We start from the raw sequence: 24,978 nt of genomic DNA, 5'->3' as shown, positions 1-24,978 counted from the left end.
AGAATATTATCTATGTTTTGTTAAAAATTAAACAAATATAGAAAGAAATAAACAACGACAAGTAAAATATATTAACGTATAAAATATGCGTACATATTGTAAAAAATAAATTCCGCAATAACGTGGAGCCAGCATTCAATGTATTAAAATGGGTATATATATGTACATACATATGTAAATTCACATTGTAGAGATATCCTAATCCTTCATACATATAGGATATATTAGATTTATTGGTATCATGTATTATTTATATATTTTTTTCTATTACTATTCTCTTTTCTACAAGTTTTATATCAATAGTAATCAAACGATAGACAAATATATAAAATAAATATATCAAAATTGTTTAAAATTTTATAATTTAATTGACAACGATAATAAAATTATTGACTATTCTACTATACAAATCTGTCATGTGTAATAGTAAATTTGTTCGATAGAACTGACAGTTGTTTCGGTGAAATATTTTAAATTTCATGCACAGACACACACATCTGTATAAGTCATAATAAAATAGGAAAATATGGATACAGACACGGAATTAAACGACGGGAAATTAAATGACACAAAAGACCACTGGAGTTTCGTTGTTTTAATTTAATTACTCGATAATTCGAAACATGTCTGCGACTGAAAAATAACAGAAGAGAGGAGATTTAAATACTTTCCAGCGGTTTTATCTTCCGAAAAAAGAAGGAGAAAAAAAGAAACAAGCAAAAGTATTACCAAATCGATCTTCGTTGTTGAACGAAAAGAGAAGAGGGAGGGAGTGAGAAAGACTTAAGCCAGAGGGGTCAGTTAATCAGACCATTCGTTACAGCTGTCAGTTACACGTTTCATGCCGAAACGCAATCCTGTCGGTAAAATTCTTTCGTGTAACGATCGAAGTCGTGTCCCGTGCGCGTCAACGAAAACGACGCCGGTGAATTTAAATTATCGCATCATAAAAAAAAACAAGATAAATATAGAAAGAAAAAAGAAAAAAAGAGAAAAAGAGCATTAATTATATTCGTTACCATCATGTTCGATCATGTATTTCAGTCATACAAAACAATAATTTTATCTGGCAAATTATTTTTTAGATCGAATTGTAAAAAAAACCAACATTTTTATCGATTTTATGTCTATTAAATAATAATGTATTATCTTCTTTTATAATTCTGATCGACAACTGATTACTTTCTCTTTTTTCCTCTCTTTTCTTTCTTTCCTCCTCTCTCTCTCATTCTCGGATAAACGTTTGTCTTCAATTAGCAAATTGTCCTAACAATAAGCCAATTAAACTACTTCATAACAAGTTAATATAGGTTTTATAAACGTATTTACTGTAATTTTCCTTAATAAGAAGTTGTGTATGTTTCGATTATTTAGCTTCTAATGTAAGCTTTTCTCTCTCTCTCCTTATATTTCTAGTTTAATGTTTCCTCGATGCATTAGTTTCATGGATGCATTACAGGCTTATATCTATATCCTAAAGATCAAACTTTCCTTAAATCAACACCCGATAAATCATGTTCGACAGTCTTGTCCGAAACGGTCTGGAACTTTGTCGGTGATCTTTGGCTTAGTATCTCACTAGTCGATGAATTATTTCGAATAGAAACAAGGAAAATACATGCAATGTTAACTTGGAAACTTCCTTCATTCGAAGATCAATTTCAGTGATTTGTTACTGCATTTATGATTATAGTTCCTGCCCTGTTTCGCTGAATAGATACGAATTAATGTTTCTTTCTATAAATTTATATATAAACATAACATTTTATTTATGTTAGGAAGAGCAAAAGTAATCATTTGTTAAGTCAATTGTTGATTTTCTTATTATCTTTCAAATAATTATGATTTTTAATAGAGATTTTATCATTATTAATAATTATAATTATTAATAATTAATAATTATTATTTAATTTAATTATTAATTAATTTAATAATTATTAAATAATTAATATTTTTTGAAAACTATATAAATATATATTATATATATATAGGAAGTATATTTGAATAGGTAGTATTACCCAGAGGATGATGATTCTACATATAAAAATTAGTCGAAGAAAAGAGTATCATTTTGTGTTTTAATGACCCGTTTTCGAGAACATCGTATTCAAAAATTTCTTGAAATACACGTACTTTGAAGTATCTCTTCAATTACGTATAATATATAAGTTACAAACAATTATTTTCGCTTACGCTTTCCTAATAATTGCCGTTTTCAATGTTTATATTTGGTTTTAAGCCATACGACTTATTTATCTTACGCTTAGTTTGTTTCTATAGGTCGGACCGTGGAAAAGGAAACAACAGCAGCAGCTGAGTATCATAAATAATCATTTCCAAACCGTCACCATCCAATCAAAAGGATAATATAAAGAAAAGAGCAGAAATTAATTGAATTAGTGCAGCATCTTCTATGATTTTATTGTGTCCGTTTAAAATTATTTTTGGTATAATGTTTTAATGCAAATAACAAAAACGAGAATAAATTTATTCTTGTTAAAGAATTATGTATTTTTCTAATAGTACTTTGGCTATCAAATATTCTTAGATTTACGAAATAGTATTTTAAACTGATAAGCATAAATGAGTTATAAACTAAAATCGAATAAAACAATTTTGAACCGTATTTATCAAAAGAAGTACTTTGGATACATATGTGGGGTTTTGAATTGTTTAAGAAGTATAGATATGAATGTGTGAATGGTATGAGTGCGAGAGTGATTGAAAGAAATGGAAGAATGCATCCGGTCGAGGATAAAGAAAGAGCGTTAGATAAGAATATTAGTTTTAGGTATAAGGTTACGCCGTCTGGACTTGTCGCCTTTGTGTAGCTACATCGAAGTCTCCCGAACGTTCTCGATAATGTGAAATACCGGAAAAGCCTTTGTGCGTGGTTTGGAATGATCTAGTCAAGTCAACGCGGGCCGTTTCCTTCATATCTCAGGAAAGAAGGTGGAAACTTGATATAAGGGTAAATAGACGACGCTGAATCGAATGGTGCTAATTTTTTTGAGGTGGAAAGTGCCGTTTTTGAGAAAAAGGGTAAAAAAAGGTCAAAAATAACTTTATCTTAGAATCTAGGCATTTAATCGAAAAAAGTTTCAAACAAAAGTTGTAGAGAATTGAAAAATACTAAAAAAATGTTCTATGAGTTATCTTCGTATTTTCAAAAATAAGCGAATAAAATTGGATTGAAGATGGGAAAAAAATTGTAAGAGTGGGAGAAAGCAAGCTTATCCCTCCGTCGCGTTTTACACGCGAGCGAGCTAGTGTGCGTGCGAGCGTCCGTGTGCACTAATTCACACAAACGAAGGATCTTCGGCAATCTTCGGGACTCTCGGTCTTGAATGAAAGTGCGAGTGAGAGAACAAACTAATATTTCTCTCTTTTTATTTATCATGCGATAACGAGTATTATTGTCCTTGGCCATCGATTGTTGAGCGTTCTGATATTTCTCTTTTTATATTTTTTCATTTGGTAGCCAGAATTTTACGTCTTGGCCATCGTGCGTCGAGCGTTTTGTATATCTATATATATCGGCGTATAAGCGCGGCATTTTTAAATCGAATCTTGATGCTTATGGCACGCCGTTTCTTTATTTATTGTCAAAAATAATGAACCTTGAGTAAAAAAAAAAATAATTCATTTTAACAGAAACTATTATTATTTAGTTGAGAGTAAAAATAATGAATTAATTTTGTGTCTCGCCATAAAATTAATTAGAATAATTAATTGATATAAATTCTTTGCCTCACAAAAATTTATTTGTATATCAAATTGAATACGTATTCTCTTTAAGACGAAATTTAAAATTTAAATATTTTTCCTATTAAATTATGTATTTTATAAAATTTTAAATTACTGACTTTTTGTCTCGTAAAAATTTATTAGTGTATCAAATTAAATACATATTTGAAAAAGAAGAATTTTATATCCACACATAAAATTAATTCAAGATATATATGAAAGGATATTCTAAAAACGTGGAATTTATTTTTTGTCTATACATAATTTTAATTCATTTTTATTATGTTATAAGAAAACAGTAATGCATTCTGATTCATCTTCGAAGTCTTAAGAATTCTACGAAAAAAATTGAACAATTACCAAGTGGTGCGTTAGCGTAAGTAGTAACGTCTTCGCTTCTCGCGCTGGTTTATTAACGTTCGATTCTTCGTGGGGGAATTATTTTTTTTATAAGTTTTTCTATCCTTAGGTTATATAAATTATTTTTACATTTCCTAATTTCTAATTATATATAGAAAAAAAATTAAAATTATTACAAAAAAATTCAAAGCAATAAATTTTTTTACATCCTGCACAAATAAACGAAGTTTATTACTTAAATTACAAATTAATCCTGTAAATATCATCCTAAAAAATGTATCGTTTCGGCACGTTAAAAATTAATTTTTGTTATTTATTGGATATTATTTTATTATAATTGGTAATTTTATTACTCGCGTAATAATGTTGATTTCCTTATAAAATTTATATCGTTAGTGCAAAATTTGAAAAAAATATTAGGTGAGACTCACTGATCGTCTCCTTGTTAAGGATAAAAAAACTTATAAAAAAAATAATTCCCCCACGAAGAATCGAACGTTAATAAACCAGCGCGAGAAGCGAAGACGTTACTACTTACGCTAACGCACCACTTGGTAATTGTCCAATTTTTTTCGTAGAATTCTTAAGACTTCGAAGATGAATCAGAATGCATTACTGTTTTCTTATAACATAATAAAAATGAATTAAAATTATGTATAGACAAAAAATAAATTCCACGTTTTTAGAATATCCTTTCATATATATCTTGAATTAATTTTATGTGTGGATATAAAATTCTTCTTTTTCAAATATGTATTTAATTTGATACACTAATAAATTTTTACGAGACAAAAAGTCAGTAATTTAAAATTTTATAAAATACATAATTTAATAGGAAAAATATTTAAATTTTAAATTTCATCTTAAAGAGAATACGTATTCAATTTGATATACAAATAAATTTTTGTGAGGCAAAGAATTTATATCAATTAATTATTCTAATTAATTTTATGGCGAGACACAAAATTAATTCATTATTTTTACTCTCAACTAAATAATAATAGTTTCTGTTAAAATGAATTTTTTTTTTTTTACTCAAGGTTCATTATTTTTGACAATAAATAAAGAAACGGCGTGCCATAAGCATCAAGATTCGATTTAAAAATGCTGCGCTTATACGCCGATATATATAGATATACAAAACGCTCGACGCACGATGGCCAAGACGTAAAATTCTGGCTACCAAATGAAAAAATAGAAAGAGAGAAATATCGGTTTTCTTTCTCACTCGCACTCGTATACAAAACGCTCGACGCTCGATGGCCAAAACGTAAAATTCTGGCTACCAAATGAAAAAATATAAAAAGAGAAATATCAGAACGCTCAACAATCGATGGCCAAGGACAATAATACTCGTTATCGCATGATAAATAAAAAGAGAGAAATATTAGTTTGTTCTCTCACTCGCACTTTCATTCAAGACCGAGAGTCCCGAAGATTGCCGAAGATCCTTCGTTTGTGTATTAGTGCACACGGACGCTCGCACGCACACTAGCTCGCTCGCGTGTAAAACGCGACGGAGGGATAAGCTTGCTTTCTCCCACTCTTACAATTTTTTTCCCATCTTCAATCCAATTTTATTCGCTTATTTTTGAAAATAAGAAGATAACTCATAGAACATTTTTTTAGTATTTTTCAATTCTCTACAACTTTTGTTTGAAACTTTTTTCGATTAAATGCCTAGATTCTAAGATAAAGTTATTTTTGACCTTTTTTTACCCTTTTTCTCAAAAACGGCACTTTCCACCTCAAAAAAATTAGCACTATTCGATTCAGCGTCGTCTATTTACCCTTATATCAAGTTTCCACCTTCTTTCCTGAGATATGAAGGAAACGGCCCGCGTTGACTGGACTAATCGGGAAGTTTCCAGGGGAATGATGAGAAACAACGGGAGACGATGGAGGGGATGTAGGGTATAAGTAGGCGACGGAAAGGACGGGCGTGCTGCGTTCTGCCGGCTGTGCGTTTTTCTGTGAGTTCAATAATAATTGACGAGTAATAAGTGTAACGGGGAGTACGGAAGACAACGGGGAACTGCGAAGGATTACGATAGGCGACGACGAGTCGGATTCGGGTGTTCCTTGCGATTGTTTTCGGACGTAGAGAGTTACACTTATTGTTAGCATTAGAGCATTAGATCATTAGATTATAGATACTTACTATATTATTTCTTACAAACATTATACCTTGTTATTATTTTTTAATAAATAAATACTTTACTGTTACCATTATAAATATATCTCATCACTTTACGTAAATCTTACACACATGAGATTTGTATAGGAATAAAATCATTTCTTTTTCATTAGATTAAATGTAATATTAAGATAAAAAGTTAAAATTTAAAGATGATTATTTTTATTGATTTCGAACCTAACTGAGAGTGTACTTACAAAAATTCTTTAAAAAGTTAGATAATGATCACGTTAATAGACATATATACGAGTATGCATTTATATTGTAGAAATCTTAAAAACACATTTTATACAAGGATTGCAGAATAGAATACTGTTCGATAAATTGTTCAGAAATATCCAATGGTTCGGATGTACCTTTGGAGGATTTAAGTAAACCGAATAGTTCGTGCTTACCTACACACTGACGTGAGAGAATGTCAATATATCAAGGTAGATATAAGACACGTGTGTAGTGTATAAAAAGTAACAAAGAGTTTCAATTCTTGTACTAACACTAATACGTTGTTGTTGTCGTTCCTGTGATTTATATGTATAGCTCACAATAGGACCTTTGTCTTTTTTTTCTTGTTCTACGTTTCGTCTAGTACTATCTATCTCATGTCTAGCTGTATGTAGTCTCGAGCTGCTGTCACTCTCGTTGCTTCTGTCGGATCAATCGATTCGGACGTTTTACGTGAGAGACGTTCTTCCTTTCTTTTTCTTCTTCTTTTTAGAAGCTTCTATCTTGCGATTAGGATAATCTCCTTACGCACAAGCAACAACCTTCCTTCTTACTACAATCCTTTCTTGTTTTCTATTTTATGCAACGTCCTGCGAAATACAACACTGTAAATCTATCGTAACTTTTATCCGACGCTCGAATTTCTCTGTATACGACAAGACTAACAAGGAACAATTTCGTGTCCGCTCGTTTTCGAAGATTTTCCAGTAATCCGATTCTAATGGTTCTATAATATGTTAGCAAATTTAACTAATAAACACAATTGTGCTAAGAATTATTATATAGTGAAATATAATGTTTTTAACATATTTGAAATCATTTATATATAATTTTTCGTTTATTTTAATTATATATTATATATTATGAAGGTAAGTCAAGTTAAAAATGTGAAATAGTTATATCTATTACTAATTTTCTTTCATATTGGTCTTTACTATAATAATTTTAAATCATATAGAGAGGAATAAGTATATATATTTATTTATTGAAAAAAGAAATGTATGATTCTATATTATTATAATGTAGTTCGTCATATAATAAATATATAGTCATATTTTTAATCATCGATGTATCCAAGTGTCCTTTAAAAAAATGTATACTTTTTCATTAATTTCATCAACGAATTTCTCATTTTTATACGAGGCGTTAATGGAAATTTGTGAAAGTAGTCGAATTATTGGATTTTCTCAATCGAGATGATAATGAATGAAATATTGAAGTCCCTCTAACATTCACTAAAAAAGTTTTATTTTTGAGCCATCGATGTATATGACATTTACTGCATGCATCGTTGGCTTCGATATAGTTTATGATACGGTTCGTCCTTCGAAATTATGATTGTAATTCCATACGCGCAAGCGCGAACAAAAAGAGGGAGAAAAAGAAAGAAAGAGAGAGACCACATATTCGTAAATTGAAGATTTCTTGAGTCTTTCCGAAAGTTTCAGAGGACTGTCAAAGATATATCAAGAACCAGCGGGAAACTTTCGTTTCACGGAGGTCTCGTAAAATGTTTCGAGTTATTTCAAGTTTACGATGCTAGATTTGAAAAATCCCTTGAGTGTTGGGCCAAGAATAACGCCGATCTCTGCGCTGCTGCATTTTTCTTCTTCGTATCATCGTTTATTTAAAACGAAACTTATAGTAACTACCATGGAAAACCACATTTTCAAAGAATAAATCGAACGTGTAATATAAACGATAGTGGTTTCATTATATCGACGATATTGGAGTAGATAGATAAAAATTGGTCATTTTTTTACCTTTAAAATGGTCTTTATTTCAAATTTCTACGACTTTTAGTTACGAAGATAATATCGCCTTCGAAATATTGCCATTCATAATTTGTACCATCTGTGTAATACGCTTGCGCGTATAGTAAAATGAGAAAAAACTGTATTTAAATCGCGTCAACTTATATTTTGTATATGTCAAACGAGTTATTCAAAAAATTTATAAAGGTCAATGTTTTTTTCAAAAAATGATGTAGTTGACTGTGCCAGTATTTGTTAAATGAAATTATATAGGTTAGTGTGTTAAAGTACTGAAATCATTTTATTTAAACAGAATCATTTTTGGAACTACAAATTGCAGAGATTTGAAACACAAACTATTTTGAAAGGACAAACTTTTCGTCCATGTTCTTATTATTTTGGTTCAATAATTATTTAGCAATTAGTTACTAATAATAACATAAAACGTCATTACGTAATTTATGTGTACACACATTTGTTTCTGTTTATTTCATTTTATATTTCATGAATTTCGAAGCTCTCTTGCTTCGTCGTTCTGCTGCTTCTAAGTATTCTTGATTTTTGGAAATCTTATTTAATCTCTTAAATCAATAGAGAACAAGTTATTTCGAGGATGAATATAAACCTCCGCTTGTAAGACCATAAAACGGAGAAATGCATATTTTTGTCCCCGAATTTTATAATTGTGCATTTTACAATTGTGTAGGAATGGGTCGAGCTGGCAATCACCGGAGATAACGTCATGAAATAAAATCTAACAGAGAATATTTTTCTGATATTTGGAAGCATTTTCTAAGATAGGTATGGTCGACCAATGAAGGGCAACACATCTCAAGATCGTTGAAGAACAATGTACATATGTATTTCGTACATCATGCATAAAAAAATTAGACACGCCCACAACCAATGGGAAATCAATTCTTCCCTTTCCTCACTAATCCATTATAAGAAACAGAGCGTCTTTTATTTAGTTAGTATTAAAAGCAATCGATTACTGCTAGATCTTTTTGGCTTCTTATTTGAAGTAGTGGATCCTAATCGATTCATACCATATCGGAGCCATATTGGTCCGAACCAGTGTACATCATATACACATTATTTAAACCATCCCTTGATGATAAAGTTAATTTCATGTCTGAAGTCGAATTAATTACGCGACTGTTACGACTGTTGTACGCGAAACGAAGTGCCTGTTGCACATATACAGATTGTCGGAAACTGTATTAAATAAATCTACCGACTATTTTTTGGTTAAACTTTGTTCCCTTTATTTATTATATTAACAGAAATGTGTTCCAAAATGCTTAGCCAACATTTACATGAGTACACATAGATTTAAGAATTGGTTATAAAAATACAAATTTTCTTCTTATATGATTTTTGTAAAAAAATTGTATTAACTTTATCTATTTTCGGAAAATCAAAATAAGAAGAAATAATACTACCTGGTCATTTGTTCGTTAGTGCTTTAATGTCGCAGAAGGAAATTCTTAGAAAATTGATTCGCGAATGTACTCAATTTTATCCGACTCTTTAAATCCGATTATACCGAATCTCAATTCCGCGTAAGACCTTCTTGAAGTCGAGAGCACGATTAATTTTATTGTTCCGACAAGTTCCACGAAACGACGTCGTTATTTTCTCCTTCGCGAGAGAAGTGGAACGCGTGCAACCCCAAACTCGCCCCTTCCCACCAGCTAAACTCATACTCCTTTCCTCCTTTTTGCTATCAACGAGAACAGCGAAACGACTCGATACTTTTGTTTCGCATTCAATACAATTTCAGCAGATCGCTTTCGAATTCTTAACTTTCCACCCACGTATAAAACATATATGTACATACATACGCATATAGACAAATGGCTATGCATACATATACATACATGTTATGTAAATATATGTATAGTATGATTCACATAAAACCGTACAACTTGTTCTCATCAAAATTTCATTTCAGTTTTTTCCCAAAGACTAATTATTTAATGGTATAAAAACTCCATTTTCACGATTTCATAATAAATCTTTTAATGCATAATTTTTGTAATATTCTTTTATGATTTAATTTAAAAAGCATATTAGATAATTATTAATTATTCAGTAAATATAAAAATTAAAATAATAGGAAAATTGTGTGCATTATCATTATTTTGACTTTAATGAAATATTAATATGTTACATATGTTATATTTTAAATTGAACAACAGTAAACAGTAATATCTACCATATATTCTAATTCTACTGAAACCACATGCCTTAAGGGGTTGGTGAAAAGAAAAGCTCATTTCATCTCTTGTTTTTTTCTTTGCAGGAGAAGGTAGAAATTTAGTTCAATTGTTTAGACAAGAGCACTTTGTAGACCTTTACGTGGGACAGCCTGTAGCTATGTGTTCATAGGGGGTAACATCATGAGTACTATGCCTTCTCGTTCGCGTGTAAACTCACATGTCCGCTCGTGGAACGCGATACATTATGTCGCGTCATAAAGAGCGGAGTCACGCAAACGTTATATATTATTCACGTACGGCCAGAAGAAGATCCGCTTTTACGATCATGCTCGTCGGCCTTCTCTTTGTTTGAGTACTTATTTATTTTTTCTTTCTCTTTCGTTCACTTTGTTTTTCTTCATTTATCTCTTTCCGTTCTTTCTAGGATGAATTTGGAATTCGAACGAAATTAAACAAGCAATAAGACTTTGTTCCTTTTAAAATTGATCATGGGTATCTAGTCAATGTCTTTTTCATTGTCTCTGACGTAATTATTTACATAACAAAGAGAGAGAATCCTGGCTTTGTCAGACACCAGCTGCGATGTTTATATACCTATCTATGTCGGCTTCTTTATTTACGGTTTAAATGGATGTTACGTGTTCGGTATTGAACAACTATTGGAATTGAGATAATGATGAATGAAACAGGAGATAAGTATAATACATCTATTGGATTCTTGAAAAGAATGCAACTTAATAATATGAGAAGAGAGAAAAATATAACATTAGAATTTTTCTCATCGTTATGTTATTATATGTAGATTTAGGTGATGTTAAAATGTCGACCATTTGTTTGTAACATGAATATAATATGAATTTCTTTAATCCTTTTAATCTTTTTTTAACCTAAATTTATATTATAATATATATAAGCTCTAAAACAAATAAGGTGAGAAAACGTTAACATAATTAAAATTATTTAATATGTTATTGTTATAGTTTGACGTGATATGAAAGTTACAAAGCTATTAGGGTATGTGAAAATTATAATACTAAAATGATTATATAAATATTATAAAAATAGATATAATTATGACATATATATATATATACAAAATAATAGCTATTTATTATTTTCTTTATAAATTTTGTTATTTATGTAAAGAAAAAGTATAAAACTATCAGATGCTATACATATTCATCAACTTATGATTAAAAACTAACATAAGATATAAAAAAGATAAATATAAGAGTGTATGACATGAAGTTGTAGAAAGTTAATCAGTAAAATCCAAGCAGTTAGCGAAGTGTTAAATAAACTCTTCGGATTCGGTTGCGTTTTAGCCACAGATATCGAACTTCCGTGACTTTCTCGTCAAGATATTATGAAAGTTTAATTATTATGGAACTCACTCGAATGTTGTTAGGGGAACTTATTATTATTCAAAGTCCATTGTTATAATCCAGCTTTATTTCGGCGTTAAGTCGATAGAAATTGCGGTTAATTTCGATGGAAGAGTTTCCGACTATTCGATCGGGAAAACTTTTATGGAGCTCCTGTCGAGTACAAAACCTATAGGTATTATTCGTCTTTTCTCATCCAGAATGCATTCACGCGAGAGAGGGAAAGAGAGAGTTAGCTGATGCATAGAGTGACTCTGCAAGAACGACGCTCCTAGCTGTTCGTAGCAGATAATATAAATTCTTCGTCACGTTCCGCTCGTCTTCCGAACGATGAAATGTGGATCGGCCATCAACATGATAATTTGTTAATCGAGGATAGATTTATTAAAACTCATTTTTAGGAATGAGGGGAAATGTCAATCAGTTAAGAAAAAAATGTTATAACTTTTACATTTTTTCATGTATTATATTTTGATAATTCCAAAAAAAAAAAAGAAAAAAGTTAAATTTATTTCAAATTAATAACTGGAACCAATACTTGTTGATCTTTGTTCGTTAAGAAATTGAAACGCTTAGAGAAAATAATAAATTTGACCGTCATTTTCCATGTACATAAATGATTCTGGTCTCAAAAAGAATAAATAGAAATTTTACTTATCGTACAATAATATTTCCCCCTATCAACCCGGAAATCGTGTTTGTATTACACGTAGTAATTTTAAACTCTTAGAATTGATCGCCATTCTTTCGGATTCTCCTATTTCATTGAATAATGAGTATCTTCAATGAATAGAGATATTATTGTTTTATTAATTTCAAATAAAAAAGGAATCGAAATAGAAAAGAATTTCATTGAAAATTTCTAAGTTAATTGATATAAATAAACCCTTATTAATCTTTCTGTTAAATAACCCTACACAAATTGTCAACGTTGAGAAAATAATATATTCAACTGTGAAAAGTAAGCAACACTACATACACAATCAACGTTATCGTGACGGAAACTAAGCGGGAAGTCAATTAATTGCTTCGACAAATACACTTCTTCAACGAGCACGAGAACACGAGTGGTTGGTTGACGAATTCAAGAGGGCAACCGCAGTAAAGAAAACGCGTAAGTGGAAACGTTAAGCGGTCGAAAGTACGACGGAACGAGCAGCAGAAACACTGATTCTATTTGCATCGTAAATCTAGTTAAGGAACTTAGGGGACTGACTTTATACCTCTATAGACTAACGTAACTTCCATCGAAAAAAGTTCGCCGCGATAACTCTCACGTTATATCACTTTACCACCTCACCCTCGCATTCTTCTCTTTTTTTCTCTCTCTTTCTTTTTCTCTCCTTTTTCTTTCTCTCTCTCTCTTTTCTCGTGTTGTGTCTTTTCCGGCAAGAAGCACTTCCGTCGATATTCGCTTCGGTAACCATTCTCTCGAGATTGCTTTCTCTCTTTCTTTCTCACTCTCTAGTTTCTTCTCCTTCGATCATTTGAAACGTCACAAAGCATTTTGTCTTCGACCTCGTTCTTTCTCTCTTCCTCTGAAACATCGATGTCCTTGCCTGAGGTGGACGTGTCGAGAATAGTAGAACTTGAGAGGATCTGAACAAGATAAAAAAAATAAGAGAGAGAGAGAGGGAGGGAGGAAAAAGAAAAGAGGATGGAACTGCTGTCGTCGATTTTGAAAATATATTCTCCTGTTTTGAAGCAGTTAACGTTTCTTCTCTCTCTCTGCTTACGTTTATGCAATCTCGTCTATGCGAAAAAGAAAGATAGAGAGAAAGTAAAGAAAGAAGAAGGCTTGCCTCTTTCTTGTTTTCGTCGCTTATTGGCCAAGTTTTCAGACAGCCAGCGTCGTATCGCGGGCGCCTTCGGAGTTTACCGACTTCTCCATCGTTTGCAAAGTAAATCGTCCGCGTTTCAAACTCCCTCACATAGAGATAAACATACACACTCGCACATCATCTGGACTTACTACACATACAAAGACTTGATTTTTTTGTTTCATTCGACGATCACTCTTTCGCTCCTTTTCTTTCTTTAAATTTGACGATTCTTTTTCTTTTTCTTCTTTTCTTTGGCTTTTACCCCAAGCGACGACCACTCACACGAGAGTACTTTCGTATTAAATCAGTCACGCGATTACACCGCGAGTTTGCCAGAACTGCATGCCGGAAACACGCGAGCAAGAGAGAGAGAAGGTAGGAAAAAAAGAGGACGGTGATATGAAGTTCAAGTGACTCTCGATAGCAAGGCATTGGTTCTTTCTCTCTTTTCTCTCTCTTTTTCTCTCTCTCTTTCTCTCTCTTTCTCTGTCTCTCGATCGGTTCAGATTCAATTTCATTCGGTCGCTCAGAAGCGATTGCCTCTCGAATCACGACGGGAAATGATGGCCCGCCGATTTTCGTGGTTATGAAGCTACGACCAGAACGCTCCGATTCTTTTTCTCTCGAACAATCCCTCTTTCTTTTTCTCTACCTATCTTTCTCTCTTTTTATTTTTAACTCTTTAGAGTCTTCGAGAGAATGAGACTCGTATTCAGGTCCAAAACATTTTTATCGTTTATTGGAACAAGATCTTTTACGATTCGCAAGACTTCTCCGAGTAAGTCTCATTTTGTCGCAACTAATTGAAAAATGTTGTTTACTATACGATGAATACACCAATTCCTGGTATTAGTAATTATATACTGTCGTTCATAAGTTATTTAACATTAATTGAAAATAAGTTATTTATCAATTATTACAATCAATTATATTACATGGGATATACGGAGTGTCCAAATTTTTGTTGATTGATATTTAAAACATTTTTATCTCCACTTATAAATCTAAAGTTAAATAAAGTGTAAATGTTATAATTCTGTTAATAAATTAATATTAATTTTATTTGGTTTGTTTCCTTGTTTTTTCGGTAAAATGACATTAGGAACATCCTTCATTTAGAAATATAAAAATATATTTTATATATAAATTATATTTTAATGTATATAATACAGTAACTATAATTGATTCTTTTGTCTCTGTGAATGTGAATAACGTCTAAAGGTGCCCGGCGGAAGTCACTCTTTCGATGTGAACAGCGCTTACAAACGTCCGATGTGAGACGTTTGTGATTACTGTTGCGTTCTGTTTTTGAGTACTCTGCAGTAGAAGAAATAAAGGTATTAACCCTTTCGCTCCGACGGGCGTATATATACGCCCTCGAAGAATGACCATTCAGGTACGAAGAGCGTATATATACGTTCGTACCCTATATACTTTGATTTCATACTTTACATGAGATACTTTTGTCAATCGAGTATCCAGCAACGCTGCATGCCTTAAACAATTGACTATTATGAAATAAATAATGTTCTGTTTTTAAAACTTTAATAATTTCGTTGCATTAAAAAATATTACATGAACATTATAATAAAATATTAAAAAAAATAAATTATGTTTATACATTTTTATATTTTAGAAAGTAAGATGATATTACTGAATATATTAAATGTCATTGTAAAATTTAGAGACCAAGAAACGACTTCCAATTACTTCGTAGCACTCCGTACTCCAGTGTCAACTACTTAGTAACGCAATCCGTTCACAGCGATCACATTGTGGCGTAAGCGTTCCGTAGCGAAAGGGTTAATAATTATCGATACGTTTATAAGTTGAATGGAAGTGGAATAACGTTCCTTAATCGTTTATTGCTTTGTAGCGTAATTCACGTCATTTCACGTCGAAAAGTGTCAAACGTTGGGTCGAATTACATGATTGACAGTGTGGTTAAATATATCAATATATCTTAAAACAAATATGTTATTTCAGTTTGGTATTTTTCGATAGGAATTGAAAAACATGTTCGCTTGTCACTTTTCTGCAATACTTTTTCGAAAAGGATCCTTAAAACTTGCAATCAAATAATTTTGAATTTCAATGTTTACTTCATTATTATATAATCATTCGTTTTAAACAAAATATTATCCGAACGTTAATTATCTTGGAACAAATATACGACTGTATTTTTTCATTCTATATATAAAAAAAAAGGTACGAGTTTCGATTCGAGTAATCGATTTCAGAGTTTTGTACTACTTACAAAGTTTATTTTACGAACCATATCGGACGAGATATACTTGGATGTAATGAATGAAAGTACGTATATATATATATATATATATATGTATATATACATATATATACATCGTGCAATCTCCTTTTTCGTAGTAACTTTGTGAAGAGTCTCAGTGCTCCAACGTAGAAATAAACCTACGTAGCTGAACAGGCAAGAACGATTTTCTACGGCGAAGCGTATATCATTTTCAAGATGAAACGAAATCGAAACTCGAAACTCGTAAAGGACGATATCATCAATATTTAATTTCTCAATAGAAGCAATATCGTCGTCGATCGATATTGCCGATAGCGGAACTGTCGTCATCTTTCCCAAATCTAATCGGAAACATAAACAAGAACTTTAGAGAGCAAGAAGAGAGACAGAGAGAGAGATAAGAGAAAGAGAAATTTTATCTCTTCGCTTTGGAGTCTTATAGCAAAATGATACTTTGTCCGAATGTTTGTAGGAAAAAGATACACTAAAAAGATATAAAGGATCGAAACGTATTTATGATTCCCTAGAAAAGATGGAAAGGCAAGTTGAACTCCTGTTTTTTTATAGGATTTCATTAATATCGATAAAAAGTGCTATTTCGTTGTAACAGAAAAGAAAAAAGATTTACTTTGCTAGTAAATGCTAATAAAAAGAATGCTGGAAAACAAAATTTTTGTATTTTTCAAGTTCAGAGAAAACGGATTCTTTTTCTTTCTTTTTCTTCCTCTTTCTACCATAATGACTGAGATGTAGCTTAAGACAAAGTTCTTTTTTGTGATAAGGTAAATCGGATTGTCGACGAGTTTACTTCAAAGTAAAACAATTTCCGCAATACTTTTCTCTGTTCTTTCTCTTTCTTTTCATATCTGGGGATTGAGATGTTTCTACCACTACTGACGTTGATAACTTTACATAATCGAGTAGTATCTTTTTTAGATAGAACATATTTTATTTTTATTCGTGATCTTGTGCGTAAAATATATATATATAAAGAGTTTTCTTGCAATGTGTTTGCAAGGGTTCACGTCATAAGTTTTTACGGTTAAAAATATTACCCGAGCTATTGTAGTTTTGTTGTGTTGGTGTAGAAATTGTATATATTGTTTATATAAATTTGTTAAACGTATTTTTTACGAAACTGCATCATCTTATTATTTCAACATAGTTTAATAAATTTTTATTAATTAATATATTTTTATATATACATATACTATATATTTATGGCGATCCAGAAGGAATAACACAATTACGTGTACATACACATGCACGTTTTCAGTTCCAGCATCATTTCCATTTTCCAGCGCACACGTCACGTCTCTCTCTCTTTTTCTCTTTTTCTCTTTTGCTCTTTCATGCTACTTAGTGTGCCTTTGTTTCTGTCTCTCAAGTGCCCGCTTTTGGGTGTCCACTACTTAGCGCTTACGTGATGTACTTCTGATTTCTCCCCACGTTCATTTTTTCTTTATGGTTTTCTGACATTATCCACTCACCCATTCCGTTCGAGAGCCTCTCGCTGAGTACTCATGCTACCGTATACATTTACTTCATCTCAGAACAATAGAGATTATTTCTTAAGCAACGACGGAGTTACTACCTCATTATTACTCCAATATGAAATCCTAAATACTGTAAAATTATAATATATACAAACAATTTGATCCATAAATTTATTGATTGAAAAATTTGACAAAAATATATATTTTTTTTTAAATAAGATGCAACGAAATAATTAATATACTAAGATTTTTAACAATGTATATATTTCAATATTTACATTAATCATATCGATACTTTTAATTTTAATTGTTACAGTAAAACAACAAAGAGCACTTACAAACTTAGACATACAAACGTATCAATAATACGAACACAAGCACACTTAGAGATGGAAAGTAAGATCCAATTTCAGTCGCGTGTTCGGAAGTGAAATTACCTTCTGACACTGGACGGAATCCCGGTTAATAACGACTTCGACAGACCGAAGGAGTAGCTTCAAGAGAATCTAAAGAGAGAGATAGATAGATAGATAGGTAGAGAGAGAGAGAGAGAGAGAGAGAGAGAATCTGGCAAGTTTGTAGATCAATTTGAACTCGAATGATGAATATAAGGAAACTGCCTCTCTCTTTCTCTTGTTAAACGATCCTGGACGAAGGTTGGAAACCTGTTATTCCATTCAAGAAACGTTGAGAGACGAGAAAGATTGGAAAAACACGAAGCTTAAAGCTATCATCCTATGAGTAAAGTAATCTCTCTCTTTCTAATTTTACATCACTTCAAATTTATAGGTGGCAGGTTAAGGTGCTTATTAAGGCTACGTCCCGTCATCTTATATATATATATATATGATTGTATATATGTATAGATATAAGGGTAGGTAGAAAGTAACTCTCGTTCTTCATCAAATTTTCTCTTGGAAGGCTCGCGTAATGACCCTCTTTTCAGGCTCGAACGAACGTCAGTAGATACTCTCGTTCTTTTTTTCTCGTCCATTTTCTCTTTCTTTTTTTTATCTTACCTCTTCTTATTCTCTTTAACCTATATTCTTTTTTCCTTTTTTCTTTTCTTTTTCTATTAATTCTTTCACGTCTCAATACTCTTTTTCTTTTTTATCTTTTAGCTATCGTTGCACAACCCTGTCGTCTACGTCGTCGTCTCGCTCGTGTTTTTCAGCTAATTTTCAAACTTTTCTAATAAAACACGAGTTTCGACTGCGGGTGCTAACAAGTTTTTGCTCGTGCCACTACTTTTCAAAGAGAAAGAAAGAGAGAAAGAGCACAAGGGGGCGTCCTTGTCTTCGTATCCCAACGTTGTCCAGATGTTTCCAACATCGAACGACCCTATTACCGACGTTGAATTAAATTTTCGTCCCTGACTTTCGAGAGATCTCTTTTCTTACCTTCCTCTACTCACTCCTTTTCCCCTTTCTCTTGATTTTAAGTGCCAGAAAGAACATTTCAAGTGTCTCATGGCAGCAAGTAAAATTAAAAAAAGAAAAGGAAACTAGTTTTCAAAAATGTTACTTTTTAGTAATTATTATCATGCCCATTGTGTATGAGAATTATTAAAAATTTATAAAATGTCCGATTTTTAGAAACCGGAGAATAAATCGAATTAGAATTACTCATGATTCTTTAACGCGTGATATATTTGATTTGTAATATAAATTTAAAAGTAATCCATTCTTTGTTGTTAAGATGGTAGATAAATTTGTATGTAAGTAAATATTGCTCAAAGATAAGAAATTAATCTGTGTGTAACAAATGCTGGTAATCTTTTTCTCCTGTGTGTGTGTGTGTGTGTGTGTGTGTGCAGGTATAAAAAGTTTTGGAATATCCCAAATAGTTTTGAAAATAGTCATTTATTTACTATTTCCTGTGTCGATAACATTACAAATAGATTTAAGTACATATAGTTCAAATGTACATAGGAAAGCACATACTAATAATTGCTAATAATTGTGAAAATGGAATAATAATAAGTTAAAAAAATGAAAAAGTTGATTTTATGATTTATTTTAGATGAAAATTATAGATATTAAAAAATAAATCATTAAATATTTTTATTTTTTTTATTTATTGACTTATAGTCGCTTTTCAAATTTACCGGCATATGTAAAGAGAACAAAAAGAGGAAGGAAGAGAGGGTGGTAATATGATCAAAAGACAAGTAAAAAGATTCAAATAATTCTCTTCACATACCGTTCCAATTAGAGGTCGGTCTTCAAAGTCGAATCTACAGGTATAGCCATACCCTTTAGTTTCGTATCGTCCTATATGAGTCATGTAATCTATGTCCTTGTCCTTCCTATCTTGAGAATTTATATCGAGTTTGCCCTTTCAACATCCCTCGTCATTAATCCTGAATGCTATCCATAAATTCGAAGAAGCTCGTGCCTATGAGACAGCTCGGAATATCCCAGAAAGGAAATTGTACTGCTTGGGCAAATAAATGACAAGCAAAGACGGATAGAGAAACTCTTAGAATTGTTTTACAATATTTCGATTCATAAAATGATAATTAAGTTTTATTTCATTGTTTCTTTTCAGATCACGTTTACGAAAAAATCGTTTTGCATTTTGAAATGTTAATGTGAAACCTTTCTATGCTGTGTTTATATTCAACAAGCATTTATGTTTAAAGTTGTATTTAAAGAAATGCATGCATCGAACTTCTCATATACTATCAAAATTTTAAATGTGATTTTTTTATAAAATTCGTTTTTTTTCTATTGGCATCAGGGATAATGAATTATCTGAAAATAATTATTGATTGATTAATTTCAATAAGGGACTAATTCATCGAAAAAAAAAATGGACAAATGTATTTTCTCCTTAAAGACGAAAAAATAAATGAAAAATTAAATACATGAATAATTATAAAAATTTTAAAATATTTTTTTTAAATATTTTTTGACATTTATACAACGAATAATATTGCAAATGCCATTAACACCTATTTCTACACATTTGGCGTAACGAAATTTCAAATAAATATAATTTCAGCAGTTATATATATATATAAATATTAAAAAATATAAATTTACGTCAATTTTAATTCAAAAATCAATAAATATGAAAGTCAAATTTCCATTTTATATCATCTGTATTTAAAAAGATAAAAATTTCCAGAAAAGTGTTACTTTTTGACTCGAAAGATCGGAATAATCCGTTAAATGAGAGGATATTTCAAGGATCACGAAATTCTATTTCGAAAGAAGGTTTCAAATGAATTTGACTAACTAATCTACAAATCCTACCGTAATCGATGCACTGTACTCTGTGCACGCGAATCCATGCATAATTTTCAAGCGGAATGGCCGATTCGCGTAAAACCGTGGTGCTGAACTACTAAACTTATGAACGCGAAGAGAAACGGCGAACGAAGCCGTTCATTGGCAGGAACGGGGCCACGTTTGTCCATTCGTTGAATTTGTAACGACGAAGTAGCTAACGATGAGCGTCGTTAGATAAATATTACATGTATGAATAGATATAGGTATATATATATTTATATACCTACGTAATATATACAATCGAGCTTTATGTAACGAGCCTGCTGATCACGTTGCGCATCGATGCTACTCGCGAATCAAGGTAGACTTGTTATTAACGTAATACCATATGAAACACGCAACTTCCTATAAAAAGGCCGTTCTTTAATAACATTTTGTATGGTATATAATATCGCGTAATTAATATTAGTAGTTAGGTGAATTTCATTTTATCAGTATTAATTTATTTTCTTTTTTTTTTGTTTTCTTGCTCTCCGTTTCATCATTCCTTCCTTATATTTTTGCGAATTCATTATAATGAAACTTATTTTTTCTCTTAAAACTTCAATTTATATTACTTATTCATAAATAATAAAAATTTTTAATTGATGTGATGTTGAAATAACAAAGGTATGAATTATGGAAATATCAGCGAAATTATAACACAAATAAAATTGTACAGAATTAAAATATTTATAATTATTATGTAGCCATTTTCTGGTTTATTAAAATAATGAAGGTGGGGTACTTCTCGTTTGTTATTTCAAAACAAATTGAAACAATATGCGCCTTATTTTGAGAAATATAATAGAAGCTATGAATAAACAAATTGATTATGAAAAAAATGTATAACATAAAGATGCTTGAAGCAAATAGAATGAGATGTTACAAACATAAATATACGAACGTATGACTAAGAAGTTACATGACATTAGAGACGGTTAAAATACCCGAGTTAACATTATAAATAGGATAATTAGCTTGAAGGAAGGAATTAAAAGTGCTAGAAAATGTATTATATACATGCGTATAACACACAATGTATGGATTTAAATTTCGACTCAACCATCATAAAATCTATTAAAACAAAAACTCTTAATTATTTTGTTCTGCTCGACGGAAAAGGTGCTTATCAATGTTTATATTATATATTATATAGACACACGCATCCTTAAAATTTTTTCAATATTGAACATTTTAATTTTTGAAAGTGATACTTCTTTGGAAATATACCGAAAATTTTCAAGTCAAATGAAAAGTGAACGGTTTTGAAGGGATCGCGTAAGGTTTTTGTATGAGCAATAATGGAGAAACAGGGAAATATCGATCGGGCAAGACTTCTTCTATACATGTAGGAATACGAGTGTGCAAGAGTAGAAAAATAATTCTGTGTGTATGTGTTTGTGTGTGAGATCAGTCGATCACAGTCGAATGAGAATATAGAAGGTTCCAGCAACATTAGTTGGTTGCGTGTGTGTGTATATATGAGATACGTCGATCGATAGTTATTGCTGCACGCGTTTGTTATGAAAGAATGGATGAGGATAAACTAAGCATTAAAACAAAATTTAATTTAGAATTTTCGTTTTTTTTCATTTAACACTACCTTTGCAACTTTTAATGTTTCCTTTCATTTATTGTCTCAATAATTAATAATCAGACCATTCAATACAATTAACAACATAAAAAACTTGAGTCACGTTTGGATTCCATTAATTTAATTGTTTTTTTTTTTTATACAATTAGTATTCGATGCGTTATTCGAGTTTCATAAATTCCGTAGAGAAGAATTTAATATTATAATTAGAAGTTAAGCGAAATGTTCTGAAAGAAAAATTCTCCGATACGAAAACTTTCTCGTATATCCTTTAAAATAATCCACTATCGAGTTTAACTGAAATAAGCGGAATAATCAAGCGATAATAGTTCGATATTATTGTGAATTTGGCCAACGAAAAGCTCATAAGCAAATGGCGTATCCCTGCCAATCGCACCGAATAGAAGCGCACGCTTTCAGAAACATTAGCTTGAGGGTAGAACTAGGATTATCCAGTGGTGGTAGCGCTTCGATGCTTCCCTTTAACTTACGCCCTTTGCAGTTATCCCTGGTAATTGGTTGGATACGCGCTACTTCACTTCATTTTGGCTAGATCCTCAACGTGGATCTTAAGCTTCTCTCTCGTTGCGTTGCTATTCTTTTTCTTTTATTTTTTATTTTCTTTCTTTTCTTTCCTTTTTTTATTTTTTTTTAAATAAAAGAAAGATAAATATGGAGAAACGTATATATGCATGCTTTTTCGAGCTATTTTCCTCTTTTCTTTTATCACTTTTATTTCTCTCGTCGCTTTCAAAACTCTCGAGCTAAAATTCACAGAGATAGAAAATAGTCGGGAAAATACGTGAAGTATACGAGGGACACGTATGGCTAATGAATGAGTAATTAAACGTCGGAGTAATTAAAAATCATTCCTGAGCGTCGTTAGTAACAAACGTACGCGATAAAACGAGAGAAAGAAAGTGTGTATGAGAGAGAGAGAGAGAGAGAGAGAGAGAAAGAGAGATAGCAAAGTGAAAGAAATAATGACCGTATATACGTGCTATTAGCACGAAAAGCGAGGAGGATGCTAGGCAGTTGACCGTCTAAACGGATAGTTTATTCAATCTGATACATTGAAACTGTTGCTGTCGGTGGACAGGTGGCATACATTTTTCACCAGGAACATATCTACATCCTTCTTGGGTTAATCTCTCGCTGGAAAGAATATCTGGAAAATCGATTTTTTGTTCACATTCGTTAACGTCGTTCATGTTCTATATAGATTCACTCGATTTTTCCAACATAGTTAGATATAAAGCGAAATTGAAGAAAGAAGATGTTCCTATCTCAAAGGCATTGAAAGGTGCACGGCCATCGGCCATCTCGTTTATATACCTATGTAGATATACTACATATGTTGTAGATGACAAAGCTTTGAACGCGAAAAGCGAACAAGAGTGAGAGAGATAATCGTTTAGGTTGTGGATTGAGATGAACGAACGGACGAACAACGTGTGTCTTGTGTACGTATGCATGTACGTGTGTATGTTCGTACGCGGATCAGGATTGGATCCGATGGATACATTATACTCGTAATATCTGATGCGGTGAGACAAAGCTGCAAAGGCCGTGGGGTCAACGGTAACCAACGGTTACCTGGCTGGTTGGTAATATCGCATGCCGGACAGAATCGGTAAGTGCCATCCTTCGATGCCTCACTTTGCGTTGGGCACACGTAGTCGCTAATGCAAACGTGCTATTCGCTTTGCTTTGCGTCTGTGTAACGTATGCGTGAATACGAAAGCGACAGAATTACTATTGAAGAGTGCAAAAGCTAAAGAATAGTTCTTTCGAAAAAACGATTTTACAAATCATTGTTTATTAACTAAATGATGATTGTTTTATGATACTTTTAACATTATTATAAACTATACATTCTTTTTAATCATGCAATTTCTCATATTGTATTATACGTGTACACACACATATTCAATTTTATATATCCCATTTTAGGTTGCTAACTTCATAATATTAGATATATTAAACTCACTTATACTAATAATTCGAAAAATGATAACAATGTATCGTTAATATCGTAGAAAACAGAGATAGACAGCAGGACTTACTTTAATAATAAATTATAATCATATTTTCTCTCTCTAACACATATTAATAAGTAAAACAATCTAGCCAACAGAGATGGAGAAAGATGGAAGTTAGTAGTTCGGTTATAGGCCAAAGAGGAAAAGCTGTTACCGGCTGACCGCGCTGATTCTGTCACGAAGGCTGAAACAGCCTGAGGATGGCCACGACGGTGTAAGTGTAAGCTGCTTGCGATAGAACTGAATCACTAGGGTGACGATGACGGCCTTGTGTCCTTGCAGATAGCGTTGGTGATCGTGGTAGTGATGGTAGTGGTAGTGGTCGCTTCCGATGAGAGGGAACCCAAGTTATTTGATATAGCTATTACGCGCTCAGTTGACCCACAGGAGGAGGAGAAACCGGGTAGACAGAGACGAGATAACAGGATGTATTCATTGGATAAATTGTTACCGACGTATCTATCTCTCTCACTCTCTCTCTTTCTTCCTCTCTTTTTTCGTACGAAGTACTATTACCTCCATCCTCCCATAAACTATTTCTCGGCCTCCTCTTTAAGTGGCTATTGACTGATGTAAGTTATTGACT

General features: G+C 31.8%; 1 protein-coding gene and 1 long non-coding RNA gene across 3 annotated transcripts in view; one reads left to right on the top strand and one right to left on the bottom strand.

Moving 5' to 3' along the window:
- LOC122514700 (protein O-mannosyl-transferase TMTC2-like) overlaps positions 1–24,978 on the bottom strand; it is a 248,262-nt gene that overhangs the window by 57,107 nt on the left and 166,177 nt on the right. The gene's annotated exons all lie outside the window — the stretch shown is intronic.
- LOC122514714 lies at positions 845–2,476 on the top strand. The gene is made up of 2 exons (XR_006303105.1): positions 845–925; positions 2,281–2,476. It is a non-coding gene; the product is annotated as an uncharacterized LOC122514714 (long non-coding RNA).

The sequence above is a fragment of the Polistes fuscatus genome, unplaced genomic scaffold (assembly GCF_010416935.1).
Source record: "Polistes fuscatus isolate 324 unplaced genomic scaffold, CU_Pfus_HIC Scaffold1, whole genome shotgun sequence".
Classification (NCBI taxonomy): Eukaryota; Metazoa; Arthropoda; class Insecta; order Hymenoptera; family Vespidae; genus Polistes; species Polistes fuscatus.
The sequence above is the reverse complement of the archived record's forward strand: the minus strand, read 5'-3'. Positions and strand labels throughout refer to the sequence as shown.